We start from the raw sequence: 17,654 nt of genomic DNA on the forward strand, positions 1-17,654 counted from the left end.
CTGTAGAAGCTTGATCAACTCTTCTTTCTAAACAGAAGTCAAATCAGATGCAATAATTACAGGAAGAGTGACATCTTGCCCTAGAAAGGCATACTTAAGGTTAGAGGGAAACATTTTTAACTCTAATGTGGGGGGCTCAATAATAGAGGGTTTAGGAATGGAGGTGGATAGGGGTCCAAGGGGCTTCAATGGTGGTTGGATGCTCCAAACCTCAGACAAGGTGGTGTCATCAACACCTTTCAATTCCTGGATACATTCTTGAAATCCTGAATCAAAGTCAATCTCAAAGAAAGTATCAACATCATCAGGAAATCCTTGAAGCATATGTACCTCTTCATCCATATCAGGCTGCTTGCCTAACCTAAACACATTAAAATCGACAGAAGTATTGCCAAGAGACAGTTTCATGAGACCATTCCTGCAATTGATCAAAGTATTACTGGTAGCAAGGAAAGGTCTAACCAAAATAATTGGTATTTGGTCCTTAAAATGTGCAGTAGATTGGGTATCCAAGATAATAAAATCCATAGGGAAGACAAATTCCCCAACCTTTAGCAGGACATCCTCAACCATCCCCTTGGGAACTTTAACTGACCTATCTGCAAGTTGAAGAGTAATTTTGGTCGGTTTCAGTTCTCCCAATCCCAACTGTTGGTAGACATGAAAGGGTAACAGGTTCACACTTGCACCAAGGTTCAATAAGGCCTGATCAATGGTGGTATTGCCTATAGTGCAAGAGATGGTGGGGCTTCTAGGGTCCTTATGCTTAGCTGCTACCGGCTGTGTGATAAGAGAACTGATATTAGTAGCCAAGAATGCCTTTTTGGGCACATTAGTGGTCCGTTTTTGGGTGCACAAGTCTTTGAGAAATTTAGCATAAGCGGGGACCTGGGCTATAGCATCCAATAGAGGAATATTCACCTGAACCTGTTTAAAAACATCCAATATTTTCTACACAGAAAGAGACTTCTTGCTAACCAACCTATTTGGGAAAGGGGTAGGTGGGGTATAAACTCTTTCAGGGGTGGTCTCTTTCACTTTCTCAACAGAATCATCTTTGGCTTCCTCAACCAAATCATTTGGACTTACTTCAGGTTCATCAGATGAATCAGAAATAGTAGGCACTTCAATGGCCTCATCAGAAAGGGGAGAATCAACAGGAGTATAAGATGGTAGAGATTAAGGTGTACTAACCTGTTGATACTCACGGCCACTCCACAAAGCGTATATTGCATTTACCTAATTGGAGGGCCCTTGATGCTGTTGGTCTTGTACAACATTGAGTGGAGGGTCTTGGGTACCTTGTTGAATATGAACCTGATGCCTAGGATTTAGCTAAGGTTGGCTAGGTAACTTTTCTGTTTCCCTCTTATGTATGATGGTGACAAGTTGGGTCAGCTGTCTCTCAATATTATTGTGGCCTGTCATGAGAAGGGCTATGTTGTTTTCCATCTCATTCATTCTTGTTGCTTCTCCTGTATTGATAAAACCTGGGGGTGACTGATAGGGTGTAAGGGGAGGAGGCCTGGCAGAATTAATAGAAGGTCCTAAATGAGGACGAGGGGGGAAGGGGTGAGGAAACATACCTTGGCTCTGTGGTACAAAGTTGGGCCTTTGGAGGCCATGCTGGCCTTGATTGTGAAAGTTGGATGGGTCTGCTTGGTTCCCTTGATTCCAGGAGAAATTGGGGTAATTTCTCCATCCTAGGTTGTAAGTGTTGCTTCATGGATTATTTTGGTAGAGGACACTTACATTTTTAGTGTTGAAATTAACCACAAAGGTGTTGGGGCATTCCTCCAAAAGATGTCCAAGGTTGTGGTACCAACTGCACATTGACACATGATTGACCTGGTTAACCGACATAGGCTCTTTAAGGACAATGGACTCTAACCTTTTGATGACGCTGTCCAGATTTATGAAAGTCTATGCCCTCATAAATAATTTGGCAGATTTGCCACAAGTCAATACCATGGTGAGGGCATTCTAACAGGAGGTCCTTGAATCTCTCCATGAATCTAGAGAAGGACTCATGTGGTTTCTGCCTGAATTGGAGTATGTCACTCTTGAGTTTATTGGTCTTGTGAAGAGGGAAAAATTTTCTCAAAAGGACAATGGTAAACTGATCCCATGTAGTAATGGAATTAGTCGGCAGTCCATAAAGCCACTTCTTAGCTTGGTTGTTTAGGGCAAAGGGTATAAACCGAAGCCTAACTGCATCATCAGTTAAATTTTGAACCTTAATTAGAACACAGACCTCCTCAAATTCCTTAAGGAAGAGATATGCATCTTCATTGGCCATCCCATGGAAGTGGGGTAGCATGCTAATGAAGGTGGTCTTGAGTTCATAATTGTTCCCTGTAACAGTAGGCAGACTAATGCAAGAAGGCTGTGCAGCCCTGGTAGGGTAAAACCTATCCTTAAAAGTCTTGGGTTCACCCATGGTCAAAGGTGGGGTCAAAGGTGGTGGAGAAGATGGTAGTCTAATAAGAAGGTTAGATGAATCACGGGTCCACGATTGAGCCACCTAAACAGATATGGAGTCTCCTTTAGAAAAATTAAATAAAAGACTAGAAAAAATAAAAAACAAGAGGGAGTCCAAGGTAGATAGTTCATCTGTCCCTCAAGAATCGAAACAGTGGTTCCAAAGCTGTAAGGTTGCCATATAAGTTGACAGCGAGGGAACCCGTATAGTCTTCAAGAGCCACCTACGGGCGATTCCAATTGGATTCTGATGTAGAGTGAAGGACTACTATACATTTCGATTTCGTAGGCACTCACTATGTCGCTTTTCTATTATCAAAGTTGGTCACCTCCAAAGATAAGTCATATGTCATTCCACCCAACCAAGTCAAGATGTAGCGTTATAGGTAACTTAATCCTATGAGGGACACCAAAAGAGGTTGAGTTTGAGCATAAGGACTTTAGATTGGGCGCACAACCTTTAAAACAGAAGATAAACAAGATAAGGTTTTCAAAAACTGAATTTTTTTTTAGAAAAAAAAAGAAAATAAACTAAGCACTCCGAATTACTTAAAAATCAGAAAAATAAAGTGGACAATAATCTCCCCGGCAATGGCGCAAAAAACTTGTTTATACAAAATAATAACCGCAAGCGTACGAATCAATCGTAGCTACAGGTCGAACTCAAGGAGATGTACGCCACTCTATTTTACTCACTTAAAAATAATGCAAAGTGAACCAAATTAATTAAATTGTTAAATTAAACTAACGATAATAAAACTAAAGGATCCTAACTCACAAGCATCTACGGCCTAACACACATCCATCTAACCTATTATGCATCTAAAGCGGATTGATGAAATTGGAGGAATTAAATTGCCACAACCACACAATCAAAAACTAAAAATCAAAGAAATAGAACTAACTAATTGAAGCTTGAACCGGATTGAAGTTGATATTATACTTGAAATGGCGCTACCAAATCTGAAAAATAAACAAAAGTAATTAAATTAAAATCCTACCACAATGCATGATGATAATAGTGAATAAAAAAAAATAAAAGTCCTAAAAGCATGATTGAATTAGGGAGATAGAGGATGAGAATAAAAATAAAAATAATGGAGAATGAAAATTCCTAATAGAATGGAGGGATTAATGGAGATGAAAATACTAATAAAATAAAACTACTAGAAGAGAAAAGAGGTAGAGAATAAGAAGAAGAAATTAGAACTAGAATAAGAAATTGATACTCCCTTCTATCAAAGTTGAATTGCATGAACTAATTAGACTTTGCATGAATGTAATTGAAGAAACTTGAACTCTTGAATAATCCTACCATGGCTTCCTCTTCCAAGTCTTCTAAATCTTCTCACTAGAATTTAGAAGCCTAGACTACAAAGCTTGAAACTAAACTAGAATTATTACAACCATATTGAAGACATAAAATTAAAGCATGAATCAAAAGCATTACAATTATGGAATTGAAATCATAAAATCAAACTAGAACTTAGAAAACCAAAAACTAGAAGAAGAAAAAAAGAAATTTCACTGATAATTTGAACCATATTACAAAGGAGAGGGTAGGTGTATTTATAGGGGGAAGAGAGGAGAAGAGAGAAGAGGGAAGTGGTAGGAGAAATATTCTCTAAGAAAAGAGAATATTTTCTTCTCATTCCTCCTTTACAATGCCTTGAATCCTAAGAAAAAGAAAAAAAATAGAAACTAAGAGAGATAAAAATCCTAGCTACATAAACCTTCTATTTATCAAAAAGTAACTTTTTAATTCTAACTCGTGCTTCCTTTTCCTTGTAGGTGTCTTCTCCAAGCAATGAGATCAAGGCATCTTTGACTTTTCAATCTTCCATGGATAAGAGAATATTTTTCAAAAAAAATCTATCCATAGTATAATTTCAAAAGTGCCCTTGAAAAGTTGGAGGAGAGAGAGAATAAGGATGATGACTAGGATTCCACTCACAATAAATAAAATACCCATTCTGTCTTTAAAAAAACATGGAGCATGGGGTGCTTATATAGGCCTCACTATTGCATTTCTTGCGAAAAATCACCCAAAATAGACCCAAATGTCGTCCAATTTGGAGTTCGGGAGCCCAAGATATCTCAAGTTGAAGTTGGACTGCTCCAGAGCCTTCCAAATGGAATCTTTCGGCTAACAGAAAAGATAGCTTCTGCAAATTGCGCTAAAACCCCTCGAATCCGAACTTCCATTTTACTTTGTTCCCGGCCAATTTTTGATAATTACAAACAAACCCCTATAGACCATTTTCGCACGTCGTTATGGAAGCAGCTGTAACTTATTCGTTTCAACTCGAAATCAAGTGCCGTTTGAACCGTTGCTAAGCTGACTCAATGGGCTACGCATCCATACTATTAAAATCTCAAAATTATCCTAAGGGGCCCACTATAATCACATTCAAAATTGGTATGATTCTTTTAGTGCTCAATCCAAACTTGATTTTCTCGACTCCTGAGCGCATCCGGCTACTGCCAAACACCACTAAATAGCTTAAAAATGGATCCTTAGCATCATTTGCTCCATTTTCACAAGAATTCACCTAAAACTTGAAAACACAAACAAAAACCTCGAGTAGTTCCGTTCCAAGTATAAAAATGCATGCTTTATGGCCCTAAGATTTCACACATAATTGTGCTCATCATGGGGCAATGCCAGCTCTGTATGCCAATGGAAGCGATTCTCAACCTCACTTTCTTACTAAATTACATCACCCCTTTGGTTGGTGATACCCGAAGTAATGCACCATCGCCATCAACGGACACCAGGTTCCTCAGTCTTATAACAGCATAGCTAGACTTGTTTTGATTGGGCTGTCATGACTCGGTCTTCAAACAACATTCACCTTTAAAGATGTGCTTTAAAACAATCCTGGGCTCAATTGGGTTAAAGGTCAATGTGTCTAAGAGCCCAGGGAGGTTCGAACTTTAGATACAACCTCAAGGAAACAAAAGGTCCAACTAACCCTCTATACCACGCCTAGTATTACACTCCCATTATTTGGATTGCAAGGTTTTTGGTTTGCACTACAATTCTCACAAGGCCTTTACTCTGGAGACTTCCACTTCTGATTCTTCAATACCTATCTCAACTTTAGAATGAATTAAAATATTGATGGAATTTGCTATTGTTCACTCCCAATATGGAGGTGTAGACATTGAAATTTTGCCACCATCCTTGGCAATGATGACAACGGGACACAGATGGAAAACATCGCCCCCATACCCCCTGAGAAACCCAGAAGAAAGCCCAAAATGAGCCCAAACTAGCCCAGAAAATCCCAAAATGCCTGGTGATGTCATGCCCAGAGCACAGCGCTGTGGTAACCCACCACAGCACCGTAAAAGGCATTCCACGATGTCGTGGGTTACGATGTCGTGGTAACCCACCATGGTGCCGTGGAAAAGCACAGAGGTCACCAAAGTGATGTCATCCACGGTGTTATGGAAAACTCTTCTACAGTGCCGTGAAGGCCTTCCACGACACCATGGATGACCATCATGACGCCGTGATCTATGGGACACCCCCTATAAATAGGGGGGTCCCCCTCCCCCCCCATTTGCATGGAGAAATAGGCAAGGGAGACCCTTCAAATCCATTTTTTAGCTATTTTCCCCTCTTTTGATCCATTTTGAGTGACTATGAGCAGCTTCTCCTAAAGAATGGATAGATCCTTCGATTATCCCACTTGAGTGATGAGCGCTCCCCTCCTAACCCAGCTGTTACTCTGTCTATGTATGGATAACAAGAATCTCCTTTCATAGTCGTTATTTCGTTCATGTGCGAATAACAAGAAACACCCTCAGTCAGTCATGCCTCTGTCCAAAGAACCGATAACGATATGCCCATCCATTTCCCCCTGAGCCAGGGGACCATCAATAGTCAAGGATTTTTGGTGTGAAGGTATAATCGTTACATTTTTATCATCACAATGTAGTCTTTTATGTTTTCCTGTTCTTTTTTTTAGTGTATATAATATAGATAGAATGCATGTTGTACAGGTACTTTAAGCATACTTTATGAAGAGAGAATATTTGACATTTAGCATCTAAAATAGAAAGACCGATTCAATCGAACAAGATGGGTGCCTAACACCTTCCCATACTTGTAACCTGAATCCTTGTCTGATCTCTGACCAGACTATATGGAATCTCGGAGCCCATTCCCACCCATACTGGATAGGCTACACCCATTGGGTCCTAGGCCCTAATCCTAGGTGGCGACTCCAATTTTATGAAGCATGATCCCCATCCCCATGATGATGTGTCACAATGACATGCCGTCAACGTCAGAAGACTAATCCCTGTCACCAAGGCCGGGTGGAACCTTGTCCCCGGGGACAGTGGTTTACAGTGGCGACTCCGCTGGGGAGTGTGGATGGGTACGTGCCCATCTGTGGTCAAGCTTTCAAAATAGATGCATCTGATAAATGTAAGAATATTCTCTCTAGTTTTATGTGAAAACATGTATGGATAAATTTTGAATTGTACTAACTGCATCATGCATAGTATTCGAAGTGAAGTCAAACGATGAGGGTATTTCCTGTTGTACCTCTACCCCTAGGGAGGTGAGGTACGCCATGCTAAATACTCTAAGATCGGATGATAGCCACTTCCTACACCATTTCATGCTCACACACACATCATGGGAAGACATTTAGCTGCATAGTTAGTCGTTGAACCCCATGTGTAGTCATGGATAATTCGCGGTGAAGCTACAGCTCTTGATATGTACTTTACGGGATTAGTAATCACCAACGAGGATAACCACTAGTGTGCTGTGGGGTGCTTCAGCTACTCAAAAAAGGCACTAGAATGGTTATTCTAGGATCATATGACCTATTCCCCAGGTATATTAAAAGAATCACATATCCATAACTCGCGTAAGCGATAGGTATATCGATTCTATTAAGAGTGACCTTTTCTGTCCTATAAGCCTACCTATATCATGCATCATGTAGGAAAATAGACCATATATGATAGGAATGTGACACAAACTAACTTTTGTTAGCATGTTCGAGGCCCAACTTAAGATTCATCAATGATTAATCTTGTTTTAATATGAGATGCCAACCAAAGTAGGGAATTCCGTGGTCCCGCGGTAGCCCCTCAAAAAATAAAATGGGTAATGTATCCCCGTGCATCGGAATCCTACTTGTCCCTAAAAAAATGAGCATCCTGTGTTATCTCAAGAGGTATCAGTTAGAATCCTGGATTAGACCTCCCTTTTTGTGTCTGCACGATGAATTTGTTCTTGGCTTAGGAAACGTTGAGCGACGATGGTATTCAAGGCATGTTGTCCGATCCCTCTTAAAAAGGGGAGTTTCCTGACAGTCAATGTTAGGGACCTCGATCACATCCTCGAATACCTAAGTAAAAGCTAATCAAAAGCCAAGAATGACATTCTTACGGAAATTAATTGTTTGTTTGTTCCATCGGAAATCACTTCCTCTCTTCTAGTATCTGAATAGGATTCTTTTTCTTTCTTATGTAGAGGCACGATTCCATATCCGAGAAAGTTTTCCTTACCCATATGGCCCAGAAATGATGGGAAACTAACTCGGATCAACCAGTCATTCCTTTCAAACATTTTGTCACCCTCCCTCTCATCTACTTTTATAACCGAAGTATCACTTGGAAGCAGCATGGATCCTATCGACGATCATCACTCCGAGAGTCATTTGGAGCATCAAGTAGAGCAATTGCAAGTAGATGTGGCAGAAATGAGGCAGATCATGACCCAGGCATTGTAAGCAGTCTAGATGTCCTCCAAAGGGATTTGACACCAATTTCTATTAAACAAGAAGTGAGGAAGGCTACTCCGAAAATTCCCAAGACACCAGTTACAATAGTAGCGGAGGAAGGAGAAGAAGTTGTGGCAAGCCTGTCATCTGACCCTCCCAAAACTGAGATGGAGAAGAACATGAGAGAAAAAGTTGAGAAACTGGAAGTTGCAGTCAAAGACAACGGAAAAGAGAAAGTTGAGGAAGAGTTGGTTTTCTTTCCTAAAGGGAGGATACCCGATGACTTAAAATGGAAGCTAGACAAGTTCGATGGTTCAGGAGATCCTAAAGCCCATCTCAAAATCTTTGCCACCGAGGCCAAATCTTGGGATCTCACGGAGAATCAGAAGGGACAGGCCTTTCTCTACTCTCTGGCTGGATCGGCTCTGAGATGGTTGACTCAATTAGACCAAACTCAAACTCAAAAATGGGCCTCAGTGATGAAAGCTTTCACTAAATAGTATTCTTACAATACTGAGATGGACATTACTTGTCAAACCTGCCCCAATCTGACTTAGATTTTTGCTTAAAGGGCAGGGATTAGCTGTCACCCACATCGATGACTAGTGGTGTATCACCCCAGTGGTTACAATCAACAGGGAACCCGCACTGATGACATCCACCATGCCTGTGAGAAGATGGGTTGCAGACCCATGCAGCTGCTCAGCCGATTTCCTGATGTACAGCTCCAACTCCAGGTAATCTCTCTCTGATAAGTGCATGGGGGCCGTGCCCATGAAGATGTTCATTTTGCCTTGGAAGTGGTGTAGGAGAGGTACCCTAGTGGAGGCCTCAACCCTTGTAAAAGGCCACAACAAAAACAGCAGAGATTCATTCTCTGGGCGATGCACTGGGCGATTGACCCAAACGCCTAGTGAAAAGCCCAAAGTGTCTGAAATTGCATTTTTATATTTCAGATATATAAGGACCTTGGGCATTGCCACCAAACACCCCTGAAACACCTCTTAGAAATTATAGGAACCTTTCCCCATCATCCCAATCATGTGGGCCCCACCTATGTGGCTAAAATGAGGGAGAATTAGCCTAAAAATGCATTTTTGAGCTTGGAACAACAGGGCCAAATCGGCCTTAGTGCTATGGGACGTATAAATAGGAGGGCCCAGTCCTCTTATATCATTTTACCTGCTGTTTCCAACGTTAGAGAGAAGAGAAGAAGAAAAGAAAGAGAAGGAGGAGAAAAGAGAAGAAGAAGAGGAAAGAAGAAGGGATTGTGAGTTTGGAGCTTGGAACCGAATTCTCCACAACTTAGGTATCTGGGTTTGAACTTAGAACACTCCCCTCAGCCTATTTCACTTCTGTATTTTGTGTTTTACCTCTGAAACTTAATCTCTGTGGCCTTGTCTTTGTGTGTTTGCTTAGGATTTAGCATGTAGAAGCTTTGCATGGCCATGGATCATCCATGCATGCTCTGTATATTAAGTTTTGATATTATCTAAGTTATTTACACATATATTAGTATATTGTGTTACCATTCAACCATGCTAGATAGGTATTAATACTCTATATGCATGTACATCATGTGTATAGTAAGCTTGAGGCTTGGATCCTAACATGCATGGTGGTTTTTATATGAATTGACCTTGATCTAGATCTATTTTAGGTTTACATACATAATCCATGCTCTGTTATGGTGTAAATTCTGAATTCCAAGCCTGATCATAGCCATGTATACTCAATCTTATCAACCATGGACCAAACCCAACACCTACATGTATAAACCTTGATTAGAACTCCATAACCCCATTACAGTCATCTCATCTTATGCATTACAACCCCCTGAGATCATCCATGGTCGAATTTTGACCTAACCAGCAGCCAAATTCTGATTTTGAAGCCAAAATCCCGTGTCCTACAGGCATTGGGCGTTCCACGGGGAGTTTGGCCCAAACTCCCAGTGGTGCTGTTTGGTCCTTCATCTATTTTCAGCCTTTTGGACCTTCACCAATAGGTCTAGAACAGTCTAGAGAACATGTAAATCACCTAAAAACCCTACCCTATTAATCCTTGCTGTCATCCATACCTTGGGTGCACAAGTGGGCCCCACAAAGCCAGGAACCCACACACAGAGTAAGCCAAACCTGAACTAGAATCCTTGGCACTGTTTTATATGATTGTTAGGACTGTGATTAGGCTAACAATGCTTTAAATTCATAAAAACTTGGGCTCTGCATCTTTAGGTAATGCACTGGGAGTTTGACCCAAAGGCCTAGTGCAAAGTCCCAGAGAATTATAATTAATGTTTGTGTATTCGAAGCTGGATCCAATCAAACCTAAACCAACCCTAGAACATTAACCTACTTTTAAACCATGTTTGACATATTTTAATGGTCTAGTTAACTTAGGTTATAATCCCGAAATCGAGGTGCAGTGTTAGATACCGGCTGGGATCGAGCTGACTGAAGAGCAACCGAGACTAGTACAAGGTGAGTGGAATTACACTATGAGTGTAGGTGTAATATGACTAATGGGTCACGACAACAACAACAACAATATTTACTACCTTTAACTATTTTAAATTAATTTATATTCTTATTTAAATTCTGAATTTTATCTGATGGACATTGGAAATGGATGATAATGCTTATATGTGGAATTGCTAGATTAGATGCCATAGCCAGCTTGGAAATGAGGCCTGTGGTAGGCCGTAGAATGGGATGCGGTTGACACCACCCGACTCATACTATGGCATTAGAATACATTGGGCTAGAGTATCATCACCCATGCTACGAACCCTTGCCAACAGGGGTTAAGGTGTTGGATGTCTGTGGAAAAACCTATATCAAAGAGAAAAAGGAAAAGAATTATGTTACACCGAAAAGATGATTACTTAGCTGAATGCCAGAAAAAGAAAAATGTTATACCGGAATGGTGAAGGGTGATTCCATAGACTAATCCCAGAGGTCTGGTCGGGCTGACCATGGAGAGCATGCTGGAGCCGACTGATCCTCTCCGACAACTCAATGGGTGTATTGCAGGAAGTGGTTAGAAGGCCGCACCAGGGATACATGTATTGGGGATTGTAGTAGCACCTCTACCAACCTTAGTTGTGATGCTAGGTGGCTTAGTAATAAAAAGAACCTCATCTCATATTGGACTCATTTAGTTGTGCTTGCATGTGCATGCATGGTTATATTTCATTCACGGGCTCGGTGGAGCTCACACTCTTGTATACTTCTTTATGTTAGATGATATTACAGGTAGATGTCATGATGGCGGGGAGGCTAATTTCGAGCAGGAGAGTCATGCTGATTATGACAGTGTGGGTTTGGACCCAGATGGAGGTTATCCCTCTGGTGTGGGTGATTACGGTGATTGTTGAAGATGGCCCTTGAAGGGCAAACAACTAATTTCTTCTAACCTAGGGATTCTTTTGATGTAGATAGGAATCTACTGACTGTTTCCCTTTTTGTGTAGCTTTATTTGGGGCGTATGTTGTCTTGCCCCTTTTTGACCCTTTTGTAAAGCTATTGGTTGGAAGTGTTGGGCCTGCCAGGTGTGAGATGTGACAGAACAAGAACTAGAACAATGTTGTATATATTCTATCTTTGATGGTTTAATGTAAGTATTAGCTTCCGTAGCACTTTGTGTTTCTACCTTATCCATTGTTATGGGTGTGTGGGTTTGTGAATGATATTAATAGCTTTTGGATTCTTGGGGTTTGGCGGATTACTACCATGCAATACTGGTCACTTATCAGAGTGAGAAGCTCTTTCTACATTCACAAACAGTGGAATAGGACAACAAATAATAGAAAGCCAAACAAATAGAAAATTCAACAAACATGAAATAAATTGTGGATAATGCACCATAAAGACTGACATAACACTAGTAAAATAAGATTCTATAAGTTCCAAAATTTGGCGGAGGCCATTACATCTTGTTTCTGTTGGAGGAACAACTTTCGATTACAACTTAGAGAGAAAATAAACGTAGAACTGATAAAAGGGAATACTTGAAGCAAAATAGAAATAAAACCTAAATTCCTAGACTAAATGCTTCAGAATTGACTAAGCTATCCCTGTGCTGGATCACCCTCTGGTGAGGGCTATGGCTGAGATGAGTTAACCTGGAAGTGAGCATCCCAAAAGTTCAGTCGGTGCTCGATAGCACCCACTCTTCCTCCCAGTTTAGAGAAACCGCTCTCCATCCTTGATGACACCTGAGTAAGCTGGGTACGAATACCACTAAACTGTGCCATCAGCTCTTACCAACCATAAGACCCTAGTGCTAGAGGTGGTACATATGAAGCTAAAGCCCTGTGAAGTCCTGTGAGGGAAGATCCTCAGGTTGTATAACTGGATCCACTAAATCGACCTCCTGATCAGCCGCATCTCCAGCCCCATCCTCATCAGCACCAACTCTAGCCTCATCAGCTTCCTCCTGCACATATCCTTATCCTTTGAGGCACTCTCAGGCTCACCCAACATCCTCATCTTCTTGATGGAGGTTTTACCGATAGGCTTCAAACCATCACCTCCCTCATACTCCCTGTTTGCACAAAATAATAACCGTAAGCGTACGGGTCAATCGTAGCTACGGGTCGAACACGAGGAGATATATGCCACCCTATTTTACTCACTTTAAAGTAATGCAAAGTGAGCCAAATTAAAGTGTTAAATTAAACTAATTAAACTAACAAAAATTAATGCATCCTAACTCACAAGCATCTAACGAATTAAATTGGCATGAATTAAATTGGCATCCTAACACATATCCATCTAACCTATCAAACTAACGCGGACTGGAAGGGATAAATTGCAGCGACACTGCACAACCACATAAAAAAAATAAAAGAAGAAGAAGGTGAATGAGAAGAAGAAGAGAGAATGAGATAGAAGAGAGGGAGAATGAGTTTAAGAGTTCAGAGAGTAAAAACCTACATACTTGAACAAACCTTGCATGACTTCCTCTTCTAAGTCTCCGAGTCTTGTCATCAACTTAGGAACTTAGACTAGAAAGCTTGAAACTAAACTAGAATTATTACAACCATATTGAAGACATAAATTAAAGCATGAATCAAAAGCATTACAACCATGGAATTGAAAGCATGAAATCAAACTAGAACTTAGAAAGCCAAAAACTAGAAGAAGAGAAGAAGAAATTTCACTAATTAATTGAACTAAAAACTGAATTAAAACTAAACTAAAACTAACTTAAAAACTGAACTAGAACTAACTTCTTACAACCCAAAGGGCAAGGGGTATTTATAGGGGGAAGGGAGAAGAGAGACGAGGGAAGTGGTAGGAGAAATATTCCCTAAGAAAAGAGAATATTCTCTTCTTCTTTCTCCTTTACATTGCCTTGAATCCCAAGAAAAAAGAAAAAAAATAGAAAGACGGAGAGAAAAGAATCCTAGATACATAAACCTTCTATTTATTAAAAAGTAACTTTCTAATTCTAACTTGTGCTTCATTTTCTTTGTAGGTGTCTTCTCCAAGCAATGAGATCAAGACATCTTTGACTTTTCAACTTTCCATAGATGAGAGAATATCTTTCAAAAGAAATCTATCTCAAGTAGAATTCCAAAATTGCCCTTGAAAAGTTGGAGGAGAGAGAGAGCAAAGGTGATGACTAGGATTCCACTCACAATTAATGAAATGTCAAATCTGTCCTTCAAAAAATGTGGAGTATGGGATGATTATATGGGCCTCATTGTTGTATTCCTTACAAAAAATCACCCAAAATAGACCCAAATTTCGTCCAATTTGGAGTTCGGGAGCCCAAGATATCTCAAGTTGAAGTTGGACTGCTCCAGAGCCTTCCAAATGGAATCTTTCGACTGACAGAAAGATAACTTTTGATAATTATGCTAAGGCCCCTGGGATCCGAACTTCTGCTTTATTTTGTCCCCAGCCAATTATCAATAATTATAAATAAACCCCTATCCACGAAAACGGCCGTAACTTCTTCGTTTCAACTCGAAATCAAGTGTCGTTTGAACTATTGCAAAGCTGACTCGATGGGCTACGCATCCATACTATTAACACCTCAAAATTATGCTAAGGGGCCCACTGTAATTATATTCAAATTTTATTGATTGGCATGATTCTTTCAGTGCTCAATCCAAACTTTATTTTCTCGACTCCTGGGCGCTTCCGGCTATTCTTAGCATCTTTTGCTCCATTTTCACAAGAATTCATCTAAAACCTAAAAAACACAAGAAAGCACCGAAGTAACTCTGTCTAATGTGGTAAAATGTATTCTTTATGCCCTAAGATTTCACATATAAATGTGCTCATCAGATTCCCCCACACTTGAACGTTACTTGTCCTCAAGTAAAGCAAAAGAAAAACTAATCTAGAATGCAAAAAATCCTAACTCATTTTCATAGGAATCACGGTTGCACTTAACATGTTCAACAAGCCTTTGAACCCCTAGGTTACCCCTAGTGGACGAGTTTTGTCTCGTGGGTGTTTGCAGTGAATATATACCCAAAATTCAATTGTAAATGAATGTTACAAATTTTAATCATGGCATAAGTAGGACAGTGCACATAATCCCAAAAAATGCTCAACTAAAGATCAAGGAGCTAAAGGTTCCCCCACACTTGAATTTTATCACTCCACATCAATTCAAGCAATAAGCATGTATCAAGATTAAGGGATCTGCTCATATCTTCTGAACACTAGTCACCTTCAGGTAAACCACTCATAGCATCGATGGAACCAAAGACTTAAGCTTTGAGTATTTTTTACCATACTTTCTTTTCAGGCTTTTCAGGCATTAAGCTTTTTTTTCACAATAGAAAACTCTATTTCTACTCCACTACTGTTCTCTGATGACATGGTGGAGCATACACCAGACATCCAAATACATGGTAGCTTCGCTTTTTGCATATATCCATAAAGACATTGAGACATTGATGCAAGAGGTTTTTTTTTTTTTTTTTTTGTGAGTTTCCTTCCAAGGAATTTCGATCAAGTCACTCTGCTTCATGAGGCACAGTGCCCTGTCTAGTCCCAAGGAATTCCACTTTCCTTTCTTTTTTTTTTTTTTTTTCCTTTCACTTTCACTTTCATTCCTTGCCTTGCCACAAACAAATTGGTCTCAACTACTAGCCAAAAGATTAAAGGGTCCATAAAACACATAGAGAAATCTAGCCATCAAATGAAATAATGCTCATATTTTCCAATTCAGTCCTCCTCACCGGATACAAACCAACTACCTTCCTTGAAAAGGGATTTCTTTATTATTTCACATGCTAGGGCACCTAATTCCCTCTTTCTCTCGCTTCGCAATCAAAGAACATATGCACAACACCAAACTACTGCCACAATCAAAATTTACCAATTAAGCCCAACATCCCCCCCACACTTAATTCATGCAGTGTCCTCAATGCATGCATAAAAGAAAGAATAAAGACAAGGGAGGAGATGAAGGGGCTTACCAGATATAATCAACAAAGAGGATCATGAAGAGTCATGAGCTCTACAAAAAGTGCTAGGAGCAGCAACAGAAATCTCAATCCATGACCAATAAATGGAGAAATAGCTTCAGAACTAGAAAACACTCGACCATGAATTTTAGTAAAGCGAGAAATAATATGGAAGTTAAGCACAACTGAGAAATATTCAATAGAAAAATCTATCCTCATGGGATAGTGGAAAATGAAGGCATTAAAACTCAGGCTATAAATCCATCCCTTCTCTCCCGTTTGCAATGTAGAACACCAGTCATTCTTTGAAAAACCAACCAAAAATGGATCACAATAAGCATCAAAAGGATCATAAATATCAGTAACCTCATCAAAATAATCATAAAAAATGGGAGGTTTACTTAAATCAATCCTAGCAATACAACTATCCGCTCTTTGCATAACTTGGTTTGCCAAATAAGGATCATGGAAATATGCTTCAAAAGCATCATGACTAATATTGTCCTCCTCAATAAAGTCATCAAACCTAGGAGGTTTGGACAAATCAACATGTGAGACAATGGAATCCTCAAAATGACAATCATCTGGGTTTTCCAAAGAGAGAGGGGGAGATCGAATTTCTTGGGTTTCTATGCTATCATGAAAATTAGATTCCAAATCAATAAAAACACTAGGTGCACTAAAATCAGAAATTTCAGGCAAAAGGTGGACTTTCCCAGGTAGCTCATCAAACCTCGCTTCATTAATATCTTTAGGAGACTCAATCTCAACAAATAAATCATCATGGAAAGCATCTTGTTGAGAGTGACTCTCATTAACCTCAAACCGGGGTGGTGGACTTTCAACATCATTAAACTGGGGATGGGGTGGTTCATTTTGAACAGGAATCTAGTAACATAGACTAGGTTCAAGCTGACTAGATAATGTACCCATTTCCTCCTCGTGTAATAGGGTGATCAGTTGAGAGAGTTGTTTCTCCATGTTATTACTTCTTTCTATGAAAAGGGCAACGTTCCTCTCAAGCTCACTCATTCTGGCCTCCTCACCCATTTTTTAAAACGCAGGGGGTTGGTGATATGGTTCAAGGAGAGGTGGCCCATTGAGATTCAATGGAGGGTTGGGCATTGGAGGACCAAACTAGCCATGATATTAAAAATTGGGTGGTCCAGCTTGGTTATTCCATTGATCCCACAAGAAATTGAGATATTCACTCTACCCCTGATTGTAAGTGCCAAAAGAATTGTACTGAAATAGAGGACTCACATTCTCATCACCATAGCTACCCCCATAAAGATTAGGGCATCCTTCCATAACATGGATTGTCTGGGGATGTGACCAATCAAAATTTTCCGAAAGCCCATAGTTGGGTTGGGGAGCAAAATTGTACTGGGGTGGTGCAAAATTGTTCTCTATCTTACTACTTTTGGCTTCCCTAGCCTATTTAAACATTTCCTCCAAAGTCATGGTTGCCTTAGCATAGTTCCATCTTTCCCCCAAAGTCATATGTGGAAGTGTATCTCCCATTATTCTAAACTAACCACCTATCCCAAATTGAGGTCTCCCTTAGAAAAATTAAAGACAAATAAAAGACTAGAAAAAAATTCATAAAAATCAAGAGGGAGCCCAAGGTAGATAGTGCATCTGTCCCTCAAAAATCGAAACAGTGGTTCCAAAGCTATAAGGTTGCCATATAGGTTGACAGCAAGGGAACCCATATAGTCTTCATGAGCCACCTACGGCCGACTCCTAGTGGATTTTGATTAAGAGTGGAGGACTATTATACGTTTCTGTTTCCAAAATCTCTCACTATGTCACTTTCCTGTTATCAAAATTGGTCCCCTCCAAAGATAAGTCATATGCCATTCCACCCAACCAAGTCAAGATGCAGCGTCATAGGTAACTTAATCCTATGAGAGACACTAAAAGAGGCTGGGTTTGAGCATAAGAAGGACTTTAGATTGGGCGCACAGTCTTTGAAACAAAAG

General features: G+C 40.0%; 1 non-coding gene across 1 annotated transcript; it reads left to right on the top strand.

Moving 5' to 3' along the window:
• The first annotated feature begins 1,964 nt into the window (after window positions 1–1,964).
• LOC122657192 lies at window positions 1,965–2,071 on the top strand. The gene has a single exon (XR_006332261.1). It is a non-coding gene; the product is annotated as a small nucleolar RNA R71 (small nucleolar RNA).
• Window positions 2,072–17,654: the final 15,583 nt, after the last annotated feature.

Source organism: Telopea speciosissima, chromosome 3 (assembly GCF_018873765.1).
Source record: "Telopea speciosissima isolate NSW1024214 ecotype Mountain lineage chromosome 3, Tspe_v1, whole genome shotgun sequence".
NCBI classification, from domain to species: domain Eukaryota; kingdom Viridiplantae; phylum Streptophyta; class Magnoliopsida; order Proteales; family Proteaceae; genus Telopea; species Telopea speciosissima.